This window comes from Ctenocephalides felis, unplaced genomic scaffold (assembly GCF_003426905.1).
Source record: "Ctenocephalides felis isolate EL2017-DRISC unplaced genomic scaffold, ASM342690v1 CF-g0.4_SCAFFOLD_00845, whole genome shotgun sequence".
NCBI lineage: Eukaryota > Metazoa > Arthropoda > Insecta > Siphonaptera > Pulicidae > Ctenocephalides > Ctenocephalides felis.
The window spans coordinates 66,137,002-66,148,021 of record NW_020536999.1 but is presented as its reverse complement, the minus strand read 5'-3'; positions in this window follow the sequence as shown (position 1 = coordinate 66,148,021).

Sequence of the window (11,020 nt, the reverse complement as noted above, 5' to 3'; positions counted from 1 at the left end):
TTATTTTTTCCTCTGAAATTCTAAACTTTCAAACCATTTTTAAGAAAAATATATTATTTACAAAACATTTTAATTCAATTCATTGCATACTTTTGTTCACGAGAAGATGGTATTTTTACCAGTAGGAAAGCTGTAGATTATGATATTCCTTTTCGGAATAATTTTGTATCCGCTAGAAAATCAGATTTGCTAATTATATGTTTTTCTCGGCGTTTTAAGCCATTTTGAGTCGAGTCAGACCAAATTAGAAAATGTGGGTGGGTAGGCTAAACCGAATTTGAAAATTTTAAATTTGAAAAAGCGATTTGATGTACTCAGTTTACGCAACGAGGGGCCTAGCCAAAAATTTCAATTAGCAGGAAAGTATTAAAATTGTGTCCACGTTTTAGTCCACAATTTTGAATTTGTTTTAAAAGTTTAAAAACTGTTCGAAAGATATCAGTCGGAAATATAGCTGATTAGTTTATACCGGGCCATTTCTTCCGAATTATTTTTTGACGAATTTGATGAAGCTTTGACACGACGATATACTTTGTAGTTAGAAATAACATACTAAAGACATCATAGGCTTACATTAAGCGGTTGAATTATAAAAAATCATCAAAATTTGCTCATCATCAATTGCTTTGCGCTCTTAGGCGATTCTAATCAGAATCTATGCCGAGCAAATATATACGTTCCGTGTTGCTTGGAAGTTGACGTCCACACTTAAATTCATTTTTAAACACAAAATATGTAATGAAGTGTTATACAGAATAATTCGATTTATATAACAAACAGTGGCGTTGTGCGAATACTTTTTACAGAAACGCTAAAATTTAAAAACCGTCCTGATATTTGTTCTGATTCGGTTCGAAAAGGAAAGAAACAAGAAGCATTAAAAAGGCCATTCTGTGCATATATATACATACATACATACATACTACATATATATGTATGTGTATGTGTGTGTGTCCTTATTACAACAGTAAGAACGTTTAATAAAAATTAGTTAAAATATAAAATACAAAAAGTATATCAAACAACACTGCGTGAATAGTTTTTTTAGCATGAAAGTTTTAACATGAAAGCTCTAAATGGATTTTAAATAGTCCAGAAAAAAATTTGCAATTAAAAAAAAAACTAGACAGTACAGCGGGTTAGTATGAGTATGTATTAAATAAACTTACCCACAAATATTCCTCTTCCTCTAGGATGGGCAGTTTCAACTCCTCCCCCAAGATCCTCAACATTGAATGCCAGGAAGATGACTTTCGACTACCATCGCGTAAAATGTCGCGGTAGAATAACGTCGGTCGTTGCAAACAGAAGAGGAACGGATTGCTGGAACTGCTGGGCTGTTACTATGCACCCCTCGGCACCAACGCCCTGGTGCAGCAAAATTTCCAAATAGGATTATATTCAGGATCTTGTTTTGTTTTCATCCGCAGAACGATGAGACCTTAATCGAGATTTTTACATAATTATTTGGATTAAATAATTGTTGTAGTGGGCCATTCATTTTTATAAATGGAAGATTACTAGATTTTCAATTTCAAATCGATTCTAAATTTTTGTTCTTTTGAAATAATGTACCATAAAAAACCACAAATGTATATAAAAATTATTAGCATTATCCGTAGGATCATTTGGGTATGGTAATAAACTATACCAGGTATAGTTTATGATCATATTAAATTTAAAACTGATCAAGATGAAAATATATGCTGTATATCCGTTATTAAAAACCAAAGCATACTGAACAAATCTAATAAGAGAAGATTATATCTATCTTTAATAAGACCATATGCTTCACCAATTTCGTATACGATAAGCAAGGATATATAAATAAATTATAAAAGATTCAAAATAAAGCCTTAAGAATAGTTTTTGGAAGATCAAGGAATCCAGTAAATCTACACTATATATCAAACAAAATACTACCCGAGGCAATACAAGTTCCGGAATTATGTAATTAATAAATAAAATCTCAAATTTTTTTTTTAATTTGTTTAGTTAATAATAACACAACAATTAATGTGATAGATTCTGTGACAAAAGATATTTTCTGGTATTCTAACTATGTGCTACCTAGTTTTAGAAAAGATCTTTAGTTAAAATAAATATTTCAGTTTTAATTTGTCAAAAGTTTTCCACCACATTTATGTTTTTGTTAGTGTTGTATTGTCCTTCAATATATTGTTTGTGGGTTTTGTGATATTTTGCGACATAATAAATATTATTTAGATTAAAGTAATAGTGTGAATTTATTATATATTAAGTAATTGTTTTGTTATCTTCAAATGAAGATAGATATTTATGTTGTAAATTTATAGATTGTATATATTTTTTAATATTAAATGTAATAAAAATCTTTTAAAAACTAAAAACTAAATTAGCCTTTAGGTAAATTGCTGGGACCTTCCGTACCGTAATGAAATATTCAAGAAATATCAAATGTTTTCAATGGATTTTCATAAATACTGTAACTTTAATATGTTTACAGAAAAGTAAAAAAATTTAATCAATCGAATTTAAAATGAAGGACATTGTCTAATATTTATGAGAATTATTTAAGCTGAATTGCAAAGTTAAAACTATTTTTTCTAAAGTATATAATTGAACTTTAGAACCTTTAGGTAGAATTAAAATTAAAATTCGAATAATTTGTAATATTAAAATTTCGTCAACATAAAGTTTTTTGAATCGGATGCTTAGTTCTCTCAAAAACTGGCATTCATTACACATTTAGCTCGGTATCTCAAAACGGCTCGACCTGCCTTTGCCAAAAAACTAATCAGCACATCTCCCTATCAATAGGAGTCGAATGTTTTTTTAACGATTCAAATCAGTTGATCCGTGCTCGCGAAAACGTGGACAAAAATTGTATCCATACACACATACACACAAAAAAAATCCTTTTTATTTTTCAAATGTTTAGAAACCTTCAAATAGTGAAGAAATGCAAATATTTTCAATTTCGATGTTTGGACGATAACTATAACTTACCCTACGGGAAGTTAAAAATCAGCTATTTTCCTCAATTTTTTGGCGGAATAAAAAACGATTTACCGAAATGGCGCGTTTCGGCTCATCAACACCACTTTGAAATTCATCAGTTAGAAATTGTATTTAACCCTTAACTTAAAATAAAGAGCAGAGCTCGCGTATGATGTTCGGGTCAGAAGCAAATATTACGCATTAGGGGCATGGCCCGGTATGGTGAACGCAAGTATTACTAAATATTTATTTAGACGAAACTATGAAACACAACATTACTTTTATTTTTGGAGTAAACCATACACTAAAGAAAAAATAGTCACAAACGCCGCGCCAGCTTGAATAACTTTGGGCCGACATTTTCGAATCTAAATCGTAAGTTAAGGTTATTATGTACACGTATCAGAAAGTTTATGTAACTCGCATTAAGGCAAATTGCCACTTACAAATAGTTTTTTTCGGATATTTATATATATATATAATATATTATATATATATATACATTTCTTTCGCATATGGATATGATGTGAGATCACCGCGTAGCATATGTTTTATTTACGCGTCAAACCCTTGACGCTCTCGCTAGGCACTTTAATCCGTCAAACACTGGCTTCCTCTCGCAATGTATACGCGACATGGATTCGGCGTTTAAATATTTATAATCCAGGGTACGGCAACACTGTGTATGCGTGCACGTCGACATGTGACACTGACACCTTGGCGCGAAACCGTCATATCAGTCATCTGTCAACGATACACGTCCGACATCCCGTCACAAAATATAAAATTCAGATTTAAAAATTGGTTTCGATGGAATTTCGAGGCATGGTTATGTGCTTATGATAATTGAATGTATTGGGAAAGCCAGTAACATTTATGGAGATGCGAGTTGATAGTTTGTCTTTTCAAAATGTTTTGGTGAATGTATAGTATATATTGCTTTTTAGATTCTCGAACGAGAAGTTTATATTCTCAACATTTTAGGTCATTTAGAATTGTTTGATACCTATATTGGAAGAACTGGTATGTATGGTTGCGCATGAGTGTACACATGAACCAAAATTTCGTTTTTGTAAACTTTCACTCAAAAACAGCTGCATCGAATTTAAAACTTTAAAAGTCAGTTAATGACACTTGGTTATAGCGTCTTGTTAATACGTTAGTTTTGTGAGATGATCGGCTTGGCCGCTTCTTTAGAGTTAGCAATAAAGTACAATAAAATTTATCCACATTTTTGCTAAAATCCGGAACCCATTACAAAAATTTGTAAACAGTTCGAAATGTATCAGTACGGTTTTTTTATGATAAGTTAGTAGTCCTAACAAACTTCTTGTGCGCGGGTACAAAGTCAACAATCATTATCTGCTTTTAAAGTAGAAAGGCAAAATATGTGTAACCAATAAACTTAATTCTTAAGACGTTGCTGTCAGGACGGCCATGTATTAAAAGTTAGAATAAAAGTTTTTCTTCGTTCGTAATTTTTTTATTTTTAAGCGAAAATCTAAAATGAAAATTTTTGCAGATCTTCACGTTTTGGAGGTTTCTAAACATTTTGGCATACCTCAGAAAAATTGATGTGTGTGTGTGTTTTGTATGTCCGCATTTTTTCGTTCACGTTTTCGGGTGCACAGATTAACCGATTTGAATGGTTTCGATTCATATTGATAGGGAGATGTGCAGATTAGATTTTGGCAAAGGCAGGTCCAGACGTTACGGAGATACGGAACAAAGAGCGCAGAAAATACAAATCGAGTTTTGGAGAGAACGGAGTATCCGATTGGAATGATCTAAAAAACATTCATTTCGTAATGATGGAAAGGAGTGGTGATTAATTGCTATATAATGAATTGCCAAACGATGGCAATGATAACGATGACCAATTATGACGATAAATTTAAAAGAAAAATAAAGAAACTGATAATTTTAGAATAGCAATAAATACATATTTCTATAATTACTAAATAACTTCGAATATTACTGAACATATTGCGATAGTTTTATTGTTTCATGGTTTGATGTGTTATGTGTTATGTGTTATGTGCTGTAATATAGGTTGTTTGGTTTTAACAGTATATTTACTGATTGTCAAACTGGGTCTTTGTGCTTCACCCCATCATATACAAACCAGTGTTTGTATATATTTTAGTAGAACTAAGAACATTTGAGCTGTCTTGCTGACTTCCATAGCGTGGCCTTTTGTAGAAGGCAACCAAAACGGTTGTTCCATTTTTATATAAAATATTTTTAATCATCTTTATATTGAGTTTTATACAATTTTTTAATACTAACGATTTTTGCAGACATCAAGTAGGGGCTACTTTTACTTGGAATCGGCTATTCGTAGCTGGAATCAAACCAGGAACCTCTGATTCGAAGAGTCCATAGCTAACTGCTTTATCGTTATAGCTAAAAATTAATTTATGTATCAGGAGATACGAATATATCTACAGAGGAAACAAACATGAATGTATTATAATTAAAACATAATAAAAACCAATATATAACTTTGGATATCCTACTGAATCGCGTATGTCAGATATGCTCAAGTAGGACTTCGTAGCGTCAGACTGACATGGAGATTAACGTATTAAAATAATTTATAGATATAATGATTAAATGATTATTATAAATGCAGATACGCCATTACAAGCAACATCCTGATTTGACAAACTTGGCATTCCAAGTCAATATTGAAATATAGCCATATAAGCTAATAAAATCACGATACATAGGTAATTCGAGTTACACATTAAAAACATTAGGTTAAGTTCTAGAAAAGAAACAGCTTGTAGGACATTGTGATTCTGAAGAGTTCTGATTGCTATTGAGCACAATACAATCAAAAGTTACTTTACAAATATACAAGTTTGTGTGACATAATATACATGGGTAAAAAGTCTATATTATGGCTTGTAAGATAGTATGAATTAATACGTTTATTTTTTTTATTTTTTTTTTATTTTTTTTTCATAGCAAGCTATACAAAGTACATTCAGCTACATTTATATATGTTACAGTTATATATTATTTGTCTGCGTGAGAAGGATCGCTATCCTGCGATAGCGCCTTTATAGGAGTTATGTTATAAATACGTTTATATAATGTTATAAATTATTAAAGCTGAAAAACTGAAACAAAGGACCAATTCTCCGGTAAATTAGACCGTAACATAGTCATAAAACCCAATCTAAGAATGTACAAATATCAAAAAATGTTATCGCAACTGCATCTTTCCGATGTGCAATTATAACACATATGTGAAGTTAGACTTTAAGAGTAAACGCACAAGAAATACATAGTATTTTTGCAGTTTTCAGTACCAAGAAAGAAGCGTAACATAGCGTTGCCATGACAACCATAGGTATCGGAATAATGGCCCAATATAATACACGTTACGAACTAAACATTTCTAATACAGAAGCATTCACCACTCGACAGAGTAGTCAACGCTCGTATACTATAGTTCCAGCCATAGTTTACGTTATAAGATTATTATTTCTATATTTTGTGATGTTATTGTGTTAATATTCTGTTTATTATTTACATTTATATTTTTGTATATATGTTTATTTTTTTGTTTTTTATAAGTTTAACACTTTTTCTAAATTACAAAGAAACGGCTTGGCAGATCGTCGCTCAAAACTGACAAACGAGAGCCCTCACTGACATACATCAAATGGTTTTTAAATTTATAAAATCGTTTCAGGCGTTTTTAGCAAACTTTGACGAAGTTTCAAAATTAAACGACTTGTCGTCGACCATGGTACCTACCGTTAAAAAAATCATAAAAATCGAGGAAAATATTTTTTTCAACACTTAATAAAACGGCCCACATACTTATTCTAAATCTGGTCTCATTCGATTCAGAATGGTTTGAAACGTCGGCAAAACATATAATTAGCGATCTATTTTTTTATGAAAACAAACTTCTCCTTCGGGAAGTTTGAAAAAAAGCTACTATTCGCAAAGAATTTCTATCCGTTAGTTGATTTGATTTTTATCCACTTCCTAAATCCTATGTTATTATAATAAACGAAATTGAAATGTGTGAAAACAATTTTATTATCTCATATCTCACATTTTCAATTTATATCTGTGCGTACTAGGAGAAGGAGCATTGTGTACATTGAACGAAGCAATATTTCTGAAAGCTGTACATACCTTATGAGTGAAGCGCACGAGATTTTAAATATTCATTTCGGCAACGAAAGAAATATAGGCAACGCGTCATACGACCAGATATATGCTAAAGTTCTAAGGTTAAGAAAAATGTCTCAAATCAAACTTATTTGTATCACATGATTTAGAAAAAAATAGAAGGACATGAATATTTAACACGTTAATCAAAATACAACATTGTTATAGCACAGGTACTAAAAGCAAATAATAACAACAAGGTTCGATATGAAAAATTTTTCAGACGCGGTACTACCACATACCCGGACAGCCTGCTTTTAAGCAGTATTTACATCGGCTTGCACGTGAAAATATAGATTAAAGTATGTTTCAAAGTAAAAATAGCTTTTCTCCGGAACTGATGCATCCAATTAAGGATCATCAGTATACGGAAATTATAATAATAAAATAGTATCATATGATACTATAAATACAGTAATAAAATAGTGGAGGATGTTACTTTTTGTTCACGTTTTCGGGCGCACGGGTCAAACAATTTTAATGGTTCAAAAATCATTCGATTTCTATTGATAGGGAGATGTGCTGATTAGTTTTTGGCAGAGGCAGGTCCAGTCGTTTCGAAGATGCGAAGCAAAGAGTGCAAAAATGGAAATCGAGTTTTTGAGAGCGAAGCCTCCGATGTGAATGGTCCAAAAAACATTCAATTTGTAATGATGGGGGAAAAGTGGTAATTATTTTTGGCAAAGGCAGGTCCAGCCGTTTTGGAGATACCAAGCTAAATGAGCCAAAATGGCAGTTTTTGAGAGAACTAAGCAGCATCCGATTTGAATGATTCAGAAAACTTTCTGCTTGTTTTGACAAAATAATTGTGGTGAGGATCACTATGATTAAATTGATATAAGCGGACTGTAAATTATAAATATTCCATCACCATAAGATATGCGAATAAAACCACTATTTAGATTATGATATATGCATATTAATTCATTCTACACTACAACCTTCTTCTCTCATTACATTTGCTAGTCTCTTTCAATTATTATAAGTTACAGGTATTTATAATCATACCATTGTATCCCCTACCTCAAAGGGTCCCGGGTTACATAGAAAAAGCCCTGGTCAAATCTTGACCAAATTGAAAATAATTTTTTTTTTTTAAATATCCAATTTTTTTTCTGAATTTTTTTTTGCATATCCAAAATAATTGAGATTTCCACTTCAATTCTGGATAAAGTTCTGAAGATTACTTATATACTTTAACTAAATAATTTAACTTTGTAATTCAGTTTATATAATTTTTATAAATATTACACAATGTTTACAGTATTTATAGTAATCTATTTGAAAACATTTAACATTCCTGGAAAATTTCATTACGGTACGGGAAGTTCCAGCAATTTGCCTTAGGCACGATGCCATACACAACTAGTTCCACGTTTAATAACCGTATTGTTTTTTTAGATACGGATGAATAGTTATCAAAAACAGTTAGAAAATATAAAACTGTAAGATATAATGTAATTAAAGCCGAAAAACATGAGTAACCAAGTTTATGCATACATACTTATTAAAATCAATTTTAATTTAGAAGACCAAATAATCATAAGACATTTTCATTGATATTTGTCTACATTTATCATTTTCAAAATACCGTGAGTTCTACATTCAAAACGAATGAAGATTTTCCAACACACAAAACGGGTTTCGAATTGATTTACTTAATATACAAACTTCAAATGTTATATTTGCGACATCTATTTATGTTTAATTAGTTGAAGCAGAAGTGCTCACAGCCACTCCTTAACACAAATATTACCGATGAAATACCTACATGTCGAGGTCCTTGATTCAATTAATTTATGGAAGCCGATCGCAGTACTATGTCAACATTTCTGTGCAAACAGAGGGTCCTTTCGATATCATTTACCCCAAAAAAATGTTTACAAATCACATGCGATCGAGTATCATTTCGGGTAGTGATTCATAGCCTTCGTTACTTATTGGAAAGGCTTTCGATTTGGGGTTGGGAGCAAGAAGTGCTTTTGAACGGGTTAATTTTATTTTATCCAAGGAAAAAATTATTAGCAAAAACTTGTTTACATTTTCTTTACTTTAAAGTAAGTTGTTAAAATCTAATAATTCCATAAATTATATTTATTTTTATGTAATTTATGTCGTTAATTGCCTTGTCAGTCACATTAAGAAGTTATACAAGAGATCTTTATGTTTCCACATTTCGGGAAAATAAAGTAAAATGCCACTTACTACGTATTTTTAAAGTTAATCCTTCAAAAAATCCTAAACCACTTGACATTCTAGAATATATTTTGTTTGTTTCAAAAATTTGAATCTAAATAGTAATTAATGACTGTTCGCATAACAAATATATTCGCGTATACATATATTGGTCGTGCTATAAACTCTGCAATATTTTGTTGAGTATGTTCGACAACTACAGTTAACTGGTTATTAATCATCTTTGATTTGCCAGTTTTAATTATTAACTGAAGAAAAGTTGATTTCGGACTAAATTTTACGTAGTTTTTTAGTAATAAAGCAAATATGGAATTTGGAAGCTAGAGGCTTATTGTAACAGAGGTTGGTTGCTACAGGTGTTTTTCAATAGGATTATGAAGGATATTGAAATATTTTTTTATTTTTGTCAATACTCGCCCTATTACAGAAATTGTAATAATAATATATCATATAGAGATGTGTCAACTGATTGGATTGCCATCTGTCAGACTAGTATTAAGTCAAATCAGCACAACATTGGGTTCTGATTGCTGTTCAAAAATAATTTAAAAAAAACATATCAAACATAGTAAACATCTTAGAAGGCATAATGCAATGTCCTGCATAATATTGTCGTAGCTTAGCTATTGTATAACAGGACGACGCAGTAAACAGAAGTGTGAAGATCCATCATTTTCATGTAATATAAAATTACGTTATTATAAAATTTCGATTTGCGTTATTATAATTGATTGATTTTAAATCTTATAAGAATTTATATGATGGCTAAATTGTTTAAATATTTGTTTTGCCTTGATCAATGCAAAAAAAATCACACCTGGGATTGGTACGAGGTGATACTAGCAAGCACACTTTTGAAAAACGTGAAAATACCAACTTCAATTAAAAACAAAAAAATTTAGCAATGAAATAAATATTGAAATAAAATTAAATAAATATTTTTAACTTCCCTTAGAGTAAATCATAGTAATCGCAAAAAAAACGCAAATGAATTTTTTTGCATATCTTCACGTTTTGAATAAGATTTCTGAACATTTTGGCATACATTAGAAAAAATGAATGTATGTGTGTATGTTTGGATACAATTTTTGGTCCACGATTTCGGGCGCACGTATCAACCGATTTGAATGATTCAAAGAGCATTCGATTCCTATTGATGAGAAGAGGTGCTGATTAGTTTTTTGTGAAGACAGGTCCAGCCATTTCGAAGATATGTGGCAAAAAGTTTGAAAAACTATAGTTCAGTTTCTACGAGACCCGATTTGAATGATTCAAAAAACATTTTACTTGTATTGTCGAAATGAAGAATTGATGGATTTTTAGTTAAGGCAGGTCTATTGTTTCGGAGATACAGAAGAAAAAGTAACAAAAATTTATATTTCGGGTCAAAAATGATCATTAGACATATGCACATAAAATTATCTTATAATATAATATATTATATTCAAAATTTTCATTTTTTTTTAATTTTCAAAAATATACAAATTTTTATACTTCAAATATGAATTTTAAATTTACTATTCTATACGAATATGTATATATTTCAAATGCGTTATTCTAATTATAAGAAATATATATCCTCAGATGAATTTATTCAGCACCTCTTGCTAATGCAAACTTTCTTAAGTGTTTAGAGCAATAAGATCGT